Consider the following 19,199-nt stretch of genomic DNA (forward strand, 5'->3'; position numbering starts at 1 on the left):
ATTATATGTTATTCACATGATGGTTGTCTTTATTTCATTTAGCTAGTATCATGACCTTATAAATGCAGTTTGGGTCATTTTCTCCTAAAATATCATATTTATCCATGTGGAAATACATCTCCTACTTCTTTGCCCCCTTTAAACTCTTCCTGTAATTTAACCCTCATGAGCTTTATTTCCCCTAATTTTAATTACTTAATATTTTGTAAACCATTTAAGAGATCACTGGTATGCTCTTTTTTTCAATCATCTATACATTTAAACAGTGTGTTGCAATAAGAAATAGTACTGGTAATCAGAAGACTAGAGTCCTAGTTTTACCCATAAAAATGAACTATATGTGCATTTAAATAAGGCTTGTATAAGTTTTATTCTGATTCTAAAATTGTTATGATTATTTAGAAAATTATGTTTGAAATATGACATTATTCAAAACCAATAGAGGTTTGAAATCTATTAAAAATCTACAAAGAATTCAACTATTTCACCTTTTTCCCTGATTTGATATTCAACTGTAATCCTTCATCTTTCACTTACAGCATGCTGTAGCTGCTGTTGACACAAAGACAAAATATAATGTCTAAATATTGTGTACTTGTTTTTTAAATGAAGACTTTTGTTTAAAGTTGTCTTTTACATAAATTCTTGATTCCCTTTTCACAACTTTTCCATTCCCCATGCTACTGCAATCAATCACTCATGATAGAAAATTATTCTCTTTTCTGTTTGCTAAAGCTCTTTTTAAAATACCAAGTTTCAAATGATCATCAATTCAAGAAACTTTGGAAAATGAACTTCATAATTTCCAGAATGAATATTTTGTTTCACTGGCTACCAGGACACCATCCTCTCCTAGATTTCTCCCCTCCTCACTCACCATTCCTTGGAAGTCTCCCTTGGTGATGCCTCCCATCCCTCAAAGTCTGTTAGAATGCCCTAAGGCTCATTCCTGGCCCCCTTCACTCTCCATCTACCTTAACTACTCATGAGTTTTAACCTAGTCCCATTACTTTAATGGGAAGATGACTTATGACTCCCCAATTCATACTTCTAGCCCTAACCACTCACCTAACCTCCAGACTCCTAATTCCAATTTCCCACTAAACATCTCCAATCTATGCATAATAGACATTTCAAACTTAGCAAATAAAACTAAATATTTTGCTTTGATCCATCCATTGCACTCCAGTTTTTCCTGGCTCCATAACTCATCCAGTTGCTCAGGCCAAAAATGTTAGATTCATCCTTAAACTCTCACTTTCCCACAATTCCTATGTCCAGTCCATCAGAAATTCTTGCCAGTCTAACTTGAAAATACATCCTGAATCCACCTACCTCTCACCTTACTCTTGCCATCTTTACTTACTCCAAGCCATCATTGCTTGCCTCATCTAATGCAATAGGTAGCCTCTTCCACAACCTCCTTGCTTCTTCCCCTCTTGCCCCAATCCTTATAGTCTATAAGCAATACAATAGCCAGAATAATAAAAAAACCCATAAATCATATCACATTATTTTGCAAAACCCGTTCCCATCACTTTAGAATAAAAATTAAACTTCTTACGTGTCCTACATGCTTTATTCAGTATTTCTTCTGCCCTACTCTCCAAGCTCGTTTACTACTACTATTCTCTCACACACATATCCAGATTTTCTTTCTGCAGTGGCTTTCCCAACATCAGCGCCTTTGCACTTGCTATTCCCTACAACCTGGAAGATTTTAAAAATCTGTAAGATTCCTCCAAGCAAGATCTTAGAAGGTATTTACATTTCATTTTGTAGAGATATTTGGTAGAAGACATTTTTGCAGAAGATAGATAAATTTTACTTTGGCGGCTATCACACATCTAGCGATTTCCAAGTTGGTTAAATAACAAATGTGAATTGATGAAGCTAAAATAAAAGAACTGTAGTTGGTGAGACCTATGTGTTTTAAACCGTGAACTTTGAGGAATTGTAGACATGCAAACTACACCATGGTTTCAGTGTTAATGTGTGAGAATTAGCTAAGGTATTTTCCAAATACTCATTACTCTCTAAAGAGCTTCTGAGCAGGAAATCAGAACAGGGCCTGTGGACCTGAATTTTATCTAGTACCACAGTTGATTCTGTTGCAGATGGTTTTCAGTCAGCCCTTTGAGAGACACCAAGCTGGGGTATTTGCCCAGATATGATTAGCAAAGGTCATGCAAGTCACCAATGAGATACAATGGAGAATCAACAAATGACCGAAAAGAGTGACAAAAGAAGAAGAGGATCCAGTAGGACCAGTAGAGACGCTATCCCAAGCACTCTTGGCTAGGAGTTTTACAAATCCATTCATATAAATGGACTGATAGTTAACAGCCAAATGGCACTGCATATTTTTTTAAGTTGCTGAGTATTAAAGTGTATGGCTAAGCATCATAAGTTTCGTTAAATTATATTTTGGTTGCTATAAAATTAGGTGTACATTGTGTGTCATAGATGTAGGGATATAGATGTGTAAATATATGTCGTTGTTTCAGTTCTTCAGCTGATACTTCATAATGTCTTTGTAACTTCTAAATGAAGGACCTCTTCAAATATTGTTTAGAAAAAAAAGATACCTGTCCATCCCTGTCCACCTCCCTTCATCCCCTTCCTTGTCCCTTCCCTTCTTTTTTTTATATCTTTATTGGAGTATAATTGCTTTATAGTGTTGTGATCCCTTCCCTTCTTGAACAAATTAGTCCATTAAGTGAGGTAAAATAACCTTTGTCAACATGGGGTAGGTGGGCATTCAAGGAACCACATGACTTGGCATTGGGTCTCAGAGTCTGAGAAAGGGGAGAGGATGTCTGCATAAGGGAGCCTGGAGTTGACTGCTGAAGTCTGATTCGTGTGAAAGGGCATCCACGTGAGGAAGTGGCCTTGGCAACCACTCTGTACAGATAGTCATAACCCGTGCCAGGTGGAGAAAATGTGTGGATGGGAAAGTGGCAGCTACAAGAATTTACTTAAATACAGGAAGATTGATCAAATAAGTAAGGATATTAAGGATATGGTAATCAGTGTTATTTTAATATCTGTGGAGGGAGTTAAAATATGAAAAGGGCAAAAACTAGAATGAAAGGGTGTTGAAAGGGAATGGAGGATGTTAATGTGAACACATGATTTTCAATACAGAGACATTATAGAAATAAACATAGACAATATGTTTGCATATGTTTATGAATGTGTTTGTGAATATGTGTAAGTGGTTATGAATATGTGTTTTCATATGTGTGTATGTATATATGTACCTAAATCCCCTAGCTCTGCCTATTGAGAGTACCTGGGACCACTACTTCCCAAGAGCAATGAATACACCTAGTGTCCAGATCTTGGTTTCTAAATACAGCTCTCCAACTGAAGGAACAAAAGCTCTTTGGAGAAATGGCTGATTCTAGAACCACTACAGGGAAAATATAAGATGACCCTAGAACATATTATTGTTTCAAGAAGTAAGGGATCAGCCATAAAAAGAAACGAAATTGAGTTATTTGTAGTGAGGTGGATGGACCTAGAGTCTGTCATACAGAGTGAAGTAAGTCAGAAAGAGAAAGACAAATACCGTATGCTAACACATATATATGGAATCTAAAAACAAAAAATTGTCATGAAGAACCTAAGGGTAAGACAAGAATAAAGACACAGACCTACTAGAGAATGGACTTGAGGATATGGGCAGGGGGAAGGGTAAGCTGTGACAAAGTGAGAAAGTGGCATGGACATATATACACTACCAAACGTAAAATAGATAGCTAGTGGGAAGAAGCCACATAGCACAGGGAGATCAGTTCGGTGCTTTGTGACCTAGAGGGGTGGGATTGGGAGGGTGGGAAGGAGAGCGATGCAAGAGGGAAGAGGTATGAGGATACATGTATAACTGCTTCACTTTGTTATAAAGCAGAAACTAACACACCATTGTAAAGCAATTATACTCCAATAAAGATGTTAAAAAAAAAAAGAAGGGAGATATCACAGAATAATTGGGAAACATCAAAGGATATAGAAGCCAAACTGAAGGGGTTTCCACTGGACAAATCTTGAACAATCTAAGCCTCAAAATAAATAATGGTAGAAACGTATTATAGTCAATTGAATAAAATAGGAGTCTATGAGTTCATACTGATTTAAATAATTAAATTGAATAAATTATGTTTGATGAGGAACAGGATATTTACATAATTACAAAGTGCCTTACCACAAAAATTATTAATAATGAAGGAGAAAAAAATAACTTTACAATGGAGAAGACTGGGTGATACACCTTAATCAAAAGAGTAACATAATATTCCAGTAAGGTTACAAGTTAAAAGTTTGCCGAAATTGTTTGATAGGAAGCAGTGAGAAGAGCAGAGCTTCACCACTGTGTTATTCCTGCCAACGACACATATCCTGAATAATCATGAGACAAATACAAACAGCTAAGTCCTACAAAATAACTGATCCATATTCTTTAAAATTTTCTAGTTCATGAAATTCAAGGGAAGCCTGAGAAAATTTTCCAGATTAAAAAACTAAAGAGACAGGACAGCTAAATGCAACATGTGACACTGGGCTGATCCTTTTATTATGAAGGACATGATGGGGATAATTGACAAAACTTGAAAGGGGTCTGAGGATTAGTAGCTCTGTGGTCATGTGTCAGTGTTAATTTCCTGATTTTCATGATTATATTTGGATATATGTTTGTAGGAAATACTAGAGGATTTGGAGGAGACATTGCATTGTGTTGGCAACTACTCTCAAATGGTTTGGGAAATAAATTATTTTTATTGTCATTTCAATCTTTCTTTAATTTTCTAGATCGTTAAAAGAAGGCAAAGAAAGAGGAGAAGACCCCTGAGTCAGGTAACCCTCCTTTTCCTGGCGACTCCCATAGTTAAAAGCTCAGTTTACAATGGTGGTCAGTTTTTCAGTCTATTTGTGCTAATTTCTGTTACTAACAACATAGCATCTTATTTTCTCTTTGAGGTTTTTGGATTTTTCCTAATTATGCTTTTGCTTTTTATTCTATCAAATGTCTATGAATTTGATAAAGTCCTCGGTATTAACACAAAATCAGAAAGATTCATAAAAATAAAAATAAGTTCTTGGAGAAATTTATAAATTTCTACCTGCATTCAAATTGGAGTAAGTTGGCAAGAAATTTATAAGGGGAAAATACTATAAGGAGCACTCCCATTCAGAAACTCAAAATGGTTGCACATGTTTATCTTGTAAGAGGTCTGTGATGAAACAGCAGGATGAAGGCTATATGTCCAAACTTAAATGCAATCTTTTAAATCACCTTTCATGTCAGGCCATGTAAGAACTGGGCAATTCAAGAAGTAAATTAGAACAATTCTTACTTTCAATAATTTCTTAGGTCAACACTTAGAACAATGAAAAACTTATCTTTAACTCCAAGAAATCTGGACAGTTATTAAAGCAAATGTGTTGTCCTACTGGCCTACACCTGGTTATAAACAGCAGTACGACTTCAGAAAACCTTGGACACTGAGTGAACCTTCTAAATATAGCTTTTTCTTTCTATAAAGGTGTTTTACAAGAATGCTATTTTTTGTGAAAATGTGGCCTTTATAAAGGGTACACTAAGGTCTGTGACTTTTAGACCTGGAAAAGATTTGAAATATTTTCTTAACCTGGGAATCCACATTTTAGAGGCATAGAAAGAGAAACCCAATGAAATTAAATATTTTGCCCACCATCAAATGGCAAACAAGTAATAACGACAGCACTCAAGCCTCTGTCTTCTAAATCCATCAAATGCAGCATAAATAGATTGCAATAACTGCTTATTTTCATTGTCCTCAACACTACATTTCTTCTGTGCCTTATCCCTCTTCTTTTAAGAGGGATGACAACATTATCTGCAAACTTTATAACTATTTTTTTTTAATTTTGCTGTTTTGTAACTCATTTTTGAAAAATTCTGTTTCTATGTTGAAAATGTGTAAGGACATTTACCTTCTTTCTTGAAACACCTTTGCCTGCATTTATCACATTTTATTGTTGAACTATTGTGTAGCAATAAGTACAAAAGGGCGTCTAGTAGAGGAGATAATGTCGGAGGCAACAAGGTGTATGTATGGGGGGGTCGGGGTTAGAGTTGACATACCTTAAGGGAGATGAGGAGAGAGGGAAGAGAATAGAAATTTTATTTATTTGAAAAAATATGATGGCAAGTTAGACAATGTTTGGCTAAACTTAATACAATATAGCTTTCCTTAACTTAAATTCCGGGTTAACTTCCACTGTTTACATTGCCACAGACTAGGGAATAAACAAAGCCAAAAGATTTTTGGTACCACCATTTTGTGTTAATTTCATAAAGATTTCTACAAGACTTTTTAAAAATAAATTGAAAAACGAAAGTCTTGTCTTTAGCTTATTTTCCCTGCATGCTTGCACTTTAATAAGTTGATAAATGACATTTAAACTCAATAGTTATGATTAATTCTGTCCCACAATTTTTAAAAGCACTGGGGATTGTGTGCGCGTGCATGCACGCACCTTTACAACCAGTAAAATAAAGTTCTTGATCAAAAAATTATTATCACTTAGACTATTGAATAAAATCAGATATGATAGAGGGGCCAGCTGTTGGTAGGTTTAAAAGTCACCCTAGGTGATTAATTCATGCAGCAGTGTTGCACGTCTCTCTTTAGATGAAGCACTTAGAAATATAACCAAGCATGGCTCTAATTTCATATCTGAGACCTGTTTTATTTAGAGTTCTTTGGCAAGTGCTTGCTCGATGTGTTTTTATAGTCTTTGGTTGTGCTATAAAAATGTCAAAATTATGAATTAACAGATATGCAAAAGTGAAATCCTAGAAGATAGGATAAACATGAAGTCCTCTAATTATCACTCAAATAAGTTTGGTTGACACAGAACTGGGAATCAGATAAAGACATTAATAATTCATAATGCTGAAGTTAAAATCTTCTTGTTACAGTACAAAAGAAATCCTAATTTGTACCACAAGGTAACGAATTCAGTACTTTTCATTTGTTAAATATTTGCTTATTACCCTGCACCGTGCATATAACACTATTTCCAAATTTGGAGGGCAAACAGGAAAAACAAACACTCTCTACCCTCAAGTTGTTTATACTGCAGTCAGTGAAATTTCTCTACTTTGAGATCTTTTAATTCCTCAGTTCATTGTAACATCTTCTTCAGATGAATTGTTTTTTGTTACAACCAATGTTTAGCACTTTAGTTTCTTCAATGTTCCTGATAGTGAAATAGTCATTATGCTAATTTCCAATATTAATTATAGAGTTGATAGGAGAAATGCTCAAGATTGATAGTAAAGTGATTTCGATAATCTACAAAATGTCTTGAGGTTTCCCAGATAACAACTTGTCTCCCAGACAAAAATGCACTTATTATTTATATTCCAAGCTTATAAAAATTTTTGTACTTTAATCATATAGAGATTTTACAACATCTTTTCATTCTCATTTTAAGATATTTTGTTCAATAGATTATCTCATTTTGAAACTATTGATTTATATATACATACTATGTAAATATTATATATTTCTCAATGACTAGATTAGTGCTTTCTTAACTACTTAATTTTGTTTAATTCATATTGTTCTTCAGCATTTCTTTTACTCAGTGGAGCCTATCCTACTGACTTCAAAAAGCCTGAAAAATCTGAAAATCCCATTTGAAGTAACTGTATGGAAAATCGTTAAAATAACATATAATAATGGTAGAGAAGAAGAGTATTTAACATTGTGCTGAGATCATTCCATTCATAAAGAGATTAATCAATAATTCTAACATTCAGACATATAATAAAAATGAAAAATAATCATAATACTGAGCAATGACATTTTCAATAAAGGGAGATATTAAATATTGTATAGGAAACGAGTATGTGCAAAGCAGATAAGTTGGCAATGATTATACATATATTTAAAATATGTTGAAGCAGTCATAGACAGTTTTTCTTTTTGGCTGAAAAGAGGCATATTGCAGTGTTTAAGCACTACTTCAACTGGAATAGATATTTAGACACTATACAGAAAACACATGATTGCAGAAGAGCAGATATTAGCAGGTGTGTGAACGTGTATGTCTTTAATTAATGCATTTTCATTCATTCAAAAAGAAGAATGCCAAATTTACTTTAAAGGTGGCATTGTGATATGTTAAAGTTCCATTCTTAGACTTTTGCTGCTGTTGCTGTTCCTTTAGTATTCACCAACGAGTACCGTCCTGTCATTTATCCAAGTTAGAAATCTAGGAGCAATCCTAGGATTCTCATTATAGGGTCCACTACCTTCATGCTCCCCACTCAATAAGTAACAAATTCTTGGCTCTCCTATATAGGAAAGCTCTCTCCAATGTACGCCTGCTCTGTAACTCTCTGGGTCCAGCATCTCTGCCTCAGCCTCCCATTCAAGTCACTTCTAGTTCATTCTGTGCAGGGCCATTTTTAAACCTTCCTCAGTCCTAGGCAATTGCCCTTTTAGAAGCTTTACCCTAAATGTTATCAAATGCATTAATATGTGCCCAAGTCACATATCCAATATAATTTATAGATAACTATATGAAAGCTGAGTAACATTGCTGTTGTAGTAATATTAGTTGAAAATATTAATTACACAAGTTTTGATCTCAATTTTGCAGATTTTTTTTCATATTCTGGAGCCATTTTTTTCAGGTGTCAAACAATTTTCTAAGTCCTTCTCAAACTCCTAGTCCCTAGTGAGTGTGCTTTTACTGTCACAGGGTTGAACAGCTCAGACAGCAAGATGTCTGAAGATGAAGACCATCACATGGTTGAGTAAATAAGATACGTGGAAGATGGAATGCAAAGTGTTTGTAGAAAAAATATACAAATCAAGGAAGAAATTGCAGTGTCAATTAATATGATGTATATCAGATGATAGTATTAAAAAGCCAGGTTAAAATAAAATAACTTAATAATGTACATATTTGTCAGATTGTTCACTAGTGATATACTGCTCAGTGTAGGGTGAGAACCACAGATATTATCTTCTGGAAAAAAACCCTTTAAGCCCTAACAGATTCAGTTTATAAATTTCCTCTCTAATAAATGAGGAATAAAATAATTTACAATAAATTAGTTATTTCCTCTTCTGAAGGTACTAATAACACAAATTCAGTCAGAAGATGGATCAAGTTTTTCATACATTTCTCTCATTTCACATTTTTTAAATAAATGAGACTATATTTTGTCTAATGACTACCAGAACAACTATCTGGAAACTGTGCCTTCATTATATGTGAGACAGTATTTTAGGAGATATAGATGTATATTTAGATGGAGATATAAATACATAGCACATATACACAATATTTAATAAGACACAGGAAATGTGGGATAGCTCCAGACTGCTACACCCTATGTTCTGAGCTGCTCCGAAATGCAGTTCCTTTTTTTTTTTTTTCTTAACATCTTTATTGGAGTATAATTGCTTTACAATAGTGTGTTAGTTTCTGCTTTATAACAAAGTGAATCAGTTATACATATACACATGTTCCCATATCACTTCCCTCTTGCGTCTCCCTCCCTCCCACCCTCCCTATCCCACCCCTCTAGGTGGTCACAAAGCACCCAGCTGATCTCCCTGTGCTATGTGGCTGCTTCCCACTAGCTATCTGTTCTAATGGGAGTTCTCTGGGCACAAAGAGCAGTATTTTCTGTAATGAGATTAGAAGAAAGGATTTGCTAATAATTGCTTCTATAGCAACTAAAAATCTTGGAATCCCACCTTTCAGCATTTTGAAAATCTTAAAGGGGATGTTGTCAGTAACAGAAAAATTGAAGACTGATAATGTATTTAAATTAATCATTCTTTAAATTCATCTGCCCATTCGCCTTTTAAATTGATTCATGCTTCTCAGAAAATAAAATATGCTAATCCGTATATCATTTTTCCACTGCGTAGAGCAACTATATCTAAAAACAAAAATACTATTTTACTTTCCTTTACTATATTCCTCCACAACTTGTGGTGTACTTTCATATCTTCTTTTCATTCTGCTAGTGAGATATATATACATATATGTATATATACACATAATATTTAGATTTTAGATATTTGCATTATGCAGGGCAATCCATAAGATGGATAGATGCTTAATATTAATACCATTGAATACAATTTTCATAATTTTATACTTTAATTATTTTTGAAAGGGTAAAGCAAGGGTAAAGCAAATTCGAAATGAAAAAAGGTGACCAAGCTGGCATTTTTCATTTCAGACTTTATATTTGGACTACTCAGTGGGACAGATTATAATAACAAAATTTTGCTTTTGCAGGGAGGTCAATCTTTGCTTCTGCATTGCCTCATCTCTTTTAATCCCATCCAGTTTATTTTTCATCTCAGAAACTATATTTTTCATCTCTAGGAACTCAATTTGGGTTATTTTTATATCCTCTATATGTCTATTTAACCTTTTTGAACCTATGAAAATTAGTTATAATAACTGTTTGAATGTCTTTGTTTACTGATTGTACCATTTTTCAGTGTCTTTTCATTAATTAATTTTTCTCCTTGTTATGGGTTATATTTTCCTTTGTCTTTGCATCCCTGGTAATTCTAGATTGCATGTCAGATATTGTGAATTTTACTTTACTGGTTGCAGGGCGTTTTTGTATTTTTTAAAATATTTGTAACTTTGCTCAAAGAGGTAGTTAAGAAATAGTTTGATCATTTTGAGGCTTCCTTGTAAGCCTTATTAGATTGCAACTGAAACAATTTAGTCTAGGGCTAATTTGGTCCCACTACTAAGGCTATACCCATTGAATACTCTGTGTATTGAATACTCTAGTTGACGCTGCATGTATTAAATTATATCAAAACATATTTGTATAATCTTAAAGCAATAAATGCAACACATACAAATATTAAAAAAATTTTTAATTAACTTTTATTAAATAAAACAAAAATGTTTTCTTCTAGTAACTGTAGTATTTTAACATATTTAAATACTGTATCCCTATGAAATTCATTTTGTTAATAAATATGAAAAGAGAATCCACCTTTATTTTTTACAGGTGACCAGGGACTTGTTCAAACACCAACATTTAACTGTATTACACAAAACATTATGCCACTGGTTTTTATGGGTTATCATTATAATTAACAGCTTTATACAACCGTTGTCTTGTGCTGTTTGTTGTTCAATGTCTAAAATTATTGTTTAATATATATATATATTTTACTTTTAGCAGTTTAAGCCAGGAGAGTAAATCCAGTTCCTATTACTCCATCCTGTCCAGAAGCACAGGTCTTAAGTGAAATTAAATACCAAAGAAACAGTTCCAAATTTTACAACGGATCTATCACTGGTTGTTAGCATATCTTCCCACACCCAAGACACCAAGATAACTTCTACTCACTGTTAAAGCTTTATGATGAGCAAAACTTCCACCACTGTGCTTCCTTAACATGTGAGTATATTTTTAATTTACTGGTTATATATATTCTCTAATTATCCATTATTTTGTCCTTCTTTTTGATTAGATATTGATATCCACATGTTCTTTTCTAATAGCTCACAGAAATTTCTCTCATTAACAACACCAATAGAAATCACAATAAAAATCGCCTTGGGGGACCAAATTTATATCACATTACCAAGTTTTTAATTTGCTCCCATAAAACTTCTGCAAAATACAACCACTATCATCAGTATCATTAGAACAAAAACAAGGCATTCTAATCTCAAAAGCAAAATATTTTATTTAACTTAATAAATTTCACATTATAAAAATTTTCTCATAGCAGCATCCTTAATTCCTCAGTATTCACTAATATTGGGGGATTTTTCTTTCAGTTATTTGAGACTAAGGATGATTTTATTCATCTCTACAGCCTGGTACATATATGTACAATGTTTGTCAAAAGGTGGATATTCAAAAAAATTCTTGACTAAATTATGGTAATTCATGTGATCAGTTCTGCAGTTCTTAAAACTTTAAATTACTTGTTAATTCTAAGAGAAAGTCAGATAATTTTTAGAAGGATTTCCAAACCATGCTAAAGTGTCAGCCTTCATTTCCTTGTCTGAGAGAAACAGGATAGAAATAGATGGTTTTAAAGTTCTCCAAGCTTCTGTGTCCTTTATACATCCACAATTTTAATCCTTATCATTTTCAAGATTTGCTAAATTATTTGAGGTGATCCATTCTCTTATTAAAGTTACATATTTTATGGCACATACTGAGCATATTAACAAATAACTTACTGATAAATGACAATGCCCATAACACCAGGTTAATCTGATTTCCATGAAATGAGCTGTAACTTCAAGAATATTAATTCATCTAATAAGGGTGATGATTTACATAATGTTGCCTAAAATATTTCTCTTGATTATTTAAGAGAGTTTTCCTAGGGGTAAATAGCTGGGAAGTCAATAGAAAAAAAATACAACCATGATTAATTTAATTCCAGTCTAAAGGACTCCATATATAATGTATTTGAGAAAACCAAGTCACTATTATAGATTCAGATAAATGGCTGTATATATGAGATATTTTTAATGTAACCCAAATTATAAGAAATAGTTTTTTGGTATAGAAGCAACCACTCTTTTACCTAAAGGAAAATATAAAATCTGAGTTCATTGTAAATTTGCCTCATTGCCCTCTGTTAGTTTGTGCCTGCCCCATCCTTAGGGGCCCAGTTAAGGACTATTGTATCATCCATACATCAGAAGAGAATGTCTGTGTTCTATGTTGATAGTCAGTCTAAACAAATATTTATACAGTTGAGATCAGAGATATAAAATGTCAGTTCCAAATCCACCCATGATGGCACATATACCAGACAGATGACAAAGGTTATAAAGGCCTGTGAAATACTTGAATCATATTTTGCAACCCTTGAAAGAATTCAAGTCGGAGATTAGCAGAAACCAGGCTCAGTTCTGTCCATAATCCCCTTTATCTGTCTTCTAGCCAACAAAATGAAAACCTGAAGCCAAGCTGACAAATAGAGTGTGAAGGGCCTTCTACTGCATTTAAGAAAAAACTGACACTTGCTATAGGTAAAAATTATCTTTTCTATTACTATTATTGTTGATGTTGTTGTTATTCATAGAAATAATGAAAAAAAACCTAAATAACATTATTCTGCTGGATTCTTTACTATATGTAACACAATAAATTAACTCGCTTCATATTACACTGGGCATATAACATGAAAACATGTGCAGAGAACAGAAATCAGTATCTGTAAAGACAAATTCCCCTGTGATAGAGAAATCTATTATTTTAAGTCCAGACAATTAGATCTATTAAGGTGTAAGAGTGTTTCAGTACAGTCCTGCTAAAAGTAAAGCTTAGAAGTAAATCGAAAAAAAAACCGGAAAACTGATGCCAGTTAGATACAAAATATAAGATTATGCTATGTATATGGGACAGGATAGAACTCTGAATGAGGTCACATGTAGGGAAAGCAATATTAGTGACAAATCAACTAATGTCCTTATTGAGCATAGACATTCCAAGAAGGGTGAAGAGTACTGTATATTAGATGTAACACTCATAATATTCAAGTTAGTTGTAAAAGAAACAAGGTAAATGCTTTCAGTCAATACGATAGGCTGAACTGATATTGAGAATCCTTTCTTCCAATCTGAACACACAGTTTGTTATACTTGTGTTTTCTTTTATATGTTGCTTTTACATGTAGGAACACATAAAAAGCAAATGAACAAGCTTACAAAAAAGGGGGAGGATCCCCAGTCTCAGGATTTAAGGGGAAAAAACAAATTCAACATTAGAATAGTGAGGAGGAGTTGAAACCAAGAAATTCAAGGGGGCCCTGGAAATAATAAGCCTTGTTTTTGAGGGCTGGCTTTAAATATTCGTTGTCTTATCAGAAAACAGGTAGATGCCGTTGTCTTATCAGAAAACAGGTAGATGCTGGAAAACAATAGAATAATATCTTCAAAGTACTGAAGACATATAGCTGTCCAAATTAAAATTCTACACCTCTACACCTCATTTTAAAAAACTACTCAAGAACAAGAAGTAAAGAAATTTTCATTCATAGACAAAGAGGAATTACCACCCACAAACTGTAACAACAACAACAAAAAATGATTAAAGCAGTAGCAGCAGCTATTGGAATTGTCTGAAGGCATTAAAAAATATTCTGATGCCTAAAGCCAATACTTTGAGATTTTTTTTTTTAACCAAAGTGATCTAGGCGGTGTTTCAATAATGGGAGCTTTAAAAAGTTCTCACATAATTCTCATGTGTTTTAGGCAAGATTGGAGACCATTGTACAAAGAATGTCCTTCAGTAAGAAAGAAAATAAGCATAAAAAGAAGTAGGAAGGTGCACTGAACAGTGACCAGCAAAGAAATTTGTAATGTTGGAATGAATCTGAATAACGGTTGAGTGTAAAAAATAATAGCCAATGGGGGTATATACAAAGTCAAACTAAAACACTAGATAATATACTGAAATACTGGAGATCAGATTTAAAATTTGAGGGGTCCATGAACCGCTTAGGAGGAAGATGAGATAATTAGTTTTAGACTTTTTAAAGTTAGAAATATATGTCAAATTTTTCAGAAAACACTAAAAATGAATACTTCATATATGATTCATAAAAAGGTAGACCATAAAAAGAGAATGAAAAATGTGTTTAAACGAAGTTAGTACCGGGAGGGATAAAACATGGAAAAATAAAGGAGAAATAGATCAATAATCACAATACATTTGATCACAGAGACAATAAAAATAAATTCAAAAATTCCAGTTTTTGCTGCTTACAAAAGACATATATAAACTATTTTTAAGATGCAATGCAATACTTCACTCGAAATAATTAATTATATACATGATAAATGATTTTCAAGATTACATGTTTGGCATGATGACATGTATACAAATTTTTAAAACTCAAAGCAATCATGTATTTTTCATGGATTCATTTGCATATAGTAAAAACTTCAAGCATGGATTCAAAGTATTTATATTAAATTCATGATACCAGTTACCTAAGAAAAGGAAAAATGGGACTGAAATGAGAATAGAGAGGAGAGAAAAGAAATGTGTGTGTATCTGTGTGTTTGTGTGTGTGCGTGTGTGTGAACACATGTACAACAGTCAAATATGTGCTTCTTTCACAGCATGATTCACTGTATTCCATCACAATATTAATAAGATTTCATACGATATGGGCATCTCTGCAGAAATTAAAATTGTCACATGCTTATGTGTATTGGGCAATGAGCTCACCTTACTATTTCCATCCATTCTTCAATTAAAATCTAGAAATGTGAATGGGCTGTTAGAATTTAGTTAGTGAGCCAATTATCTTTACGGAACATGCTAGTTATGCATAGCTTTTCCTTGGCTTAATTATGTTTTAAAATAGCAGGCATTCATTTTACATCTTTAATTGATGGCTATCACACACAATTAGTTTGAAATTTCTTATCAATATGCTTGAAATATATTTGGTTGAATCATTGGAGTAATCTTTCTTGAACTTACCCAAAAGTATGTGTTTAGCCTTCCTAAACACAGTGGCACATTTCCAAATACAAAGTAGTTGCATTAGAATTATTCCTAATATGAAGACATTCAATATTTGTGGAAACAAATTTTCTCTTGAAAACTTAGCTTCCAGATGGAAGAAAAATAGGGGTAGAAATGTATTTAAAGGCAAATTTGAAGATGAGAAATCAACATTCACATTCCATAGTGAAAGAAAAAGGGTTAGTAATTACAGAGAGAAAGGCAAATACAGTGCAAAAATTATTGGAACATATTTTGCTCAATTACAAACAAACTTACATGGTAAGTTGTAGCTTCCATTATTGCACCAATTTGTAGCATATTTTAATATTTTCATTTTGAAATGAAAATTTTAAAAAGTCATCTATTGTTTTTTTAGAAAATCTCTAGAGTGGTTGAAGTGAAATAACTTTCAGAAAATGTGTTAAAATGGGGCTACAAAAGACTTAGGAGGACATAAGCTTGGTTCTTATTATTGACAGTTTGCAAATCAGCCATGGGGATACACATTATTTGCAATTTAAAATGAATGACGATTCTATATACATATAGATGCATCTTATCATATTGATTATAAACCAAGTAAAATCTCATGAAATCTAAGTATGTTTGAAAAACTTAAACCTATTTTTATGTTTTTCCAAACACTAGAAAATGAAAGCAATTTCTGTTGTTTATCATTTTCTTTTGGACTCTCTTGGCTTCCTGAAAATGATTATGTCAAGATATTGGAGAAATATTCATAGGAAGCAACAGAGGCCATGAGAATAGAGACCTACACTGCTTCCTCATTAGAAAAAATAAAATAAAAATTCCTGTCTATCCATTTCAAATTACACTCAGGGATGCTTATAATATAGAATTTGAAAGTTGAATACATGCTAGTTGTCAAGTAGTCAGCCCCGTTGATTACTCATGCATTCCCTCCTAAGTATGTTGTTCTTAGAATTCAGAGGGGTCCTTTAATCACACCCCCCATCTTGACCACTCACATCTCCAGATTTTCCTACTTCACGGCATATTGGTGTTTAACTTATTAAACAAATATTTGTTGAACAATTACTATGCATGCTAAGCAATGGGGATCAAAGATGAATGAATATTCATTTGTCTTTAAGGAGACACAGTCTACTGGAGAGAGGCAGAACTGTGAACAGATGACTGCATAAAGAGGCAAAGTCAAGTCTTATTTATTCAGAGGAAGAAGTCCCCGTGATCAAGCAACAAGTAAAATCATTTCATTGTGCAAGACATGGATTTGTGATTGAAAATGCACAAGCATATTTATCTTATTATCCATCATAGATGATCACCTATTATAATCAGTGAGATTTCTTAATGGCACAGCATCTAGAGGAGGACGTCATGCATGGACCTGTCATATTCAGAAAGTAAGGAAGTGGCACAGTGGGAACAATTGAGGAAAGTAAATAAACATGACAGTAGATTTAAAATCTACTTTAACTGTTCTTACTATTATTAATCTATTTGGGCAAGTAGTAGTTTTCATTGATGTTAGCATTTTTTCATCCACGACTTGAAATCAGACATTAAATATTAATATTATAAAAAATGTTACTAATTGAATTCATTCACAAATTTATAAAAAGAGATCAGCACCAGAGACCTATTTATTGGAAACAAAGTAGGTAGAACAATTAAACTCACTTATAGTTCCTTCTCAACCAAAGTGGACAGAAGTTTTATATGTAGAGGTCAATCCTGGGCCAGAGGCTATTTAGTATTTTCATCAAGTCTAGGATGATAGAAACGCATGTGGATTTAGTAATTTACAGTTCTCTTTAGTTGATAAGACTGATGAATACTTTGTCAAGATCAAAATTCAACATGACCATAATATGACCTTGACAAATTGGAGAAGTGGTTTAAAACAATGCAATTTAATAAGTCTAAGGGTCAGATATGGGCTTTAAAGGGATTGGGAAGGAAATGGAATTTATAATAATGTAGGTGATACCATGCCAGTGAGAATGCATTTGTGTGTGTAATATAATATGTAACAAATAATATTGAGTATGACTTGAGTCAAGAATATAGCAATAGCTTTTTTTTTTCTCTCTCTCACCATGGCATAGTGCTTACTCACTCACAAATATTTCTAACACATTTCATCAAAATTTCATCATTTAATCCTGTATCCCTGCTGATAAAATTAAAAGTAATTCTAAGATATATAAATGAAGAGAAGGGTATAAAGGTACAAATAAGTGGGTGAATATTATGAAATTACTTTGTATTGTGCTTTACAAATACGATTTATGCATTTATCTTGTTACTAACACATTCGTTCATTCATTCATTCATCAATCATTACATATTTATAGAACTTCTACTATATCCCAGGCACTGCATTAGGTGCTGGTAATACAAGGTGTGGAAAAGCAAGCATTGTCCATATTTCTTAGAGCCTGCAGTCTAAAGAATAATTACTAATTGTAGTAAATATAGACAGGGTACTATGAGCCATGGAACAGGGAGCCTTTCTCACCTGGAAGGATGAGGAAAGGCATCCCTTGTGAAATGTCTTCTTAACTGATGTATGACGTAGGTAGCCTAAGGGGACAAGGGAGTAAAGGAGTAAGTATTTCTTGCAAAGGGGAAAGCAAGTATTAAGAATTTGAGCTTCAAAAAAGGAATGCTTCACGTTGATATTACAGTCTCAACAAATACAATTAAATTTCTGGTTGTTAATACATTGCATAAAAGTGGAGGAGTGGATTTCTGCCAAAATTAGGGCATATAGTTAGGATTAGAAATGTGCTCTGTGATATCAGTGACTTTAACATTGCAGTGAGACTGGGAGAAAAAAACGTACAAAGAGGCTATCCTCTGGACCCAATGGCACTGATGTACATCAAGGCTTTTGCTGAAGTAGAAAACCTGCTATTGATATTGAGATGCTCTTGAATGAAACAATGACTTCAAATAAGAGCTCCAAACTGAAACTCAGAAAGACCACCAATCTGACATGACTTAAATTTGAACTGCTTCTCAGATAGGCGATTTATACTTTGGGGTAAATGGAAACTGGGCTTGGTTTCACTAATGATATCAATGACATTTTGCTATTAAATTTGGTTTAATATTTTCATTTTACAAATCCCTAACTTCAAAGACTCTCTAAGGGAAAGTAAGGGGAAAAGGATAGGACTAACTTGTTTAGTTACATTACCTTGAATTTTAAATTTAAATTGAGCTGCGCTATCTCCACCAATGCTTGACTAGAAGCCTGCACAGTGAGTAGCTGTAATGGAGGAGATTGGCTCATTTTAATGGCCACATCTGATGGATCTCAAAGAAATTCAGGTAAAACAACTCTCTGCATAGTTCATAGTCAATTATTTATACTTACAGAAAAATGCCAAAGCCTAGAAAACTTTAAATGGTGGATAATCAGCAACATTCACATTTTTCCTTGAGTTTTCAGGCTTGTACAAACACATTTAGGCTTTGAAAGACACGTTTTGGAACTTTACTGGAGGTATTCTAAGAAATATCTTCATGTTAAAACAATCTCCAAATATTTTAGGAATAACTAGTATCTCTCCGTAAATAATGCATGCCTTAATTAATTATTATCATTGTTAGAAATTAATACTGAAGTATTTCAGAAAAAGATGACATATTAAGAATG

At 33.2% G+C, this 19,199-nt stretch overlaps 1 long non-coding RNA gene across 1 annotated transcript; it reads left to right on the forward strand.

Annotated features, from left to right (window-relative positions):
• The first annotated feature begins 1,745 nt into the window (after positions 1–1,745).
• Positions 1,746–18,656, forward strand: LOC308610369. Its single transcript, XR_014014525.1, has 5 exons — positions 1,746–1,760; positions 4,813–4,857; positions 11,234–11,455; positions 12,968–13,056; positions 16,663–18,656. It is a non-coding gene; the product is annotated as an uncharacterized lncRNA (long non-coding RNA).
• The last annotated feature ends 543 nt before the right edge of the window (positions 18,657–19,199 follow it).

The sequence above is a fragment of the Mesoplodon bidens genome, assembly GCF_964165515.1.
Source record: "Mesoplodon bidens genome assembly, contig: HAP1_SCAFFOLD_540, whole genome shotgun sequence".
Classification (NCBI taxonomy): Eukaryota; Metazoa; Chordata; class Mammalia; order Artiodactyla; family Ziphiidae; genus Mesoplodon; species Mesoplodon bidens.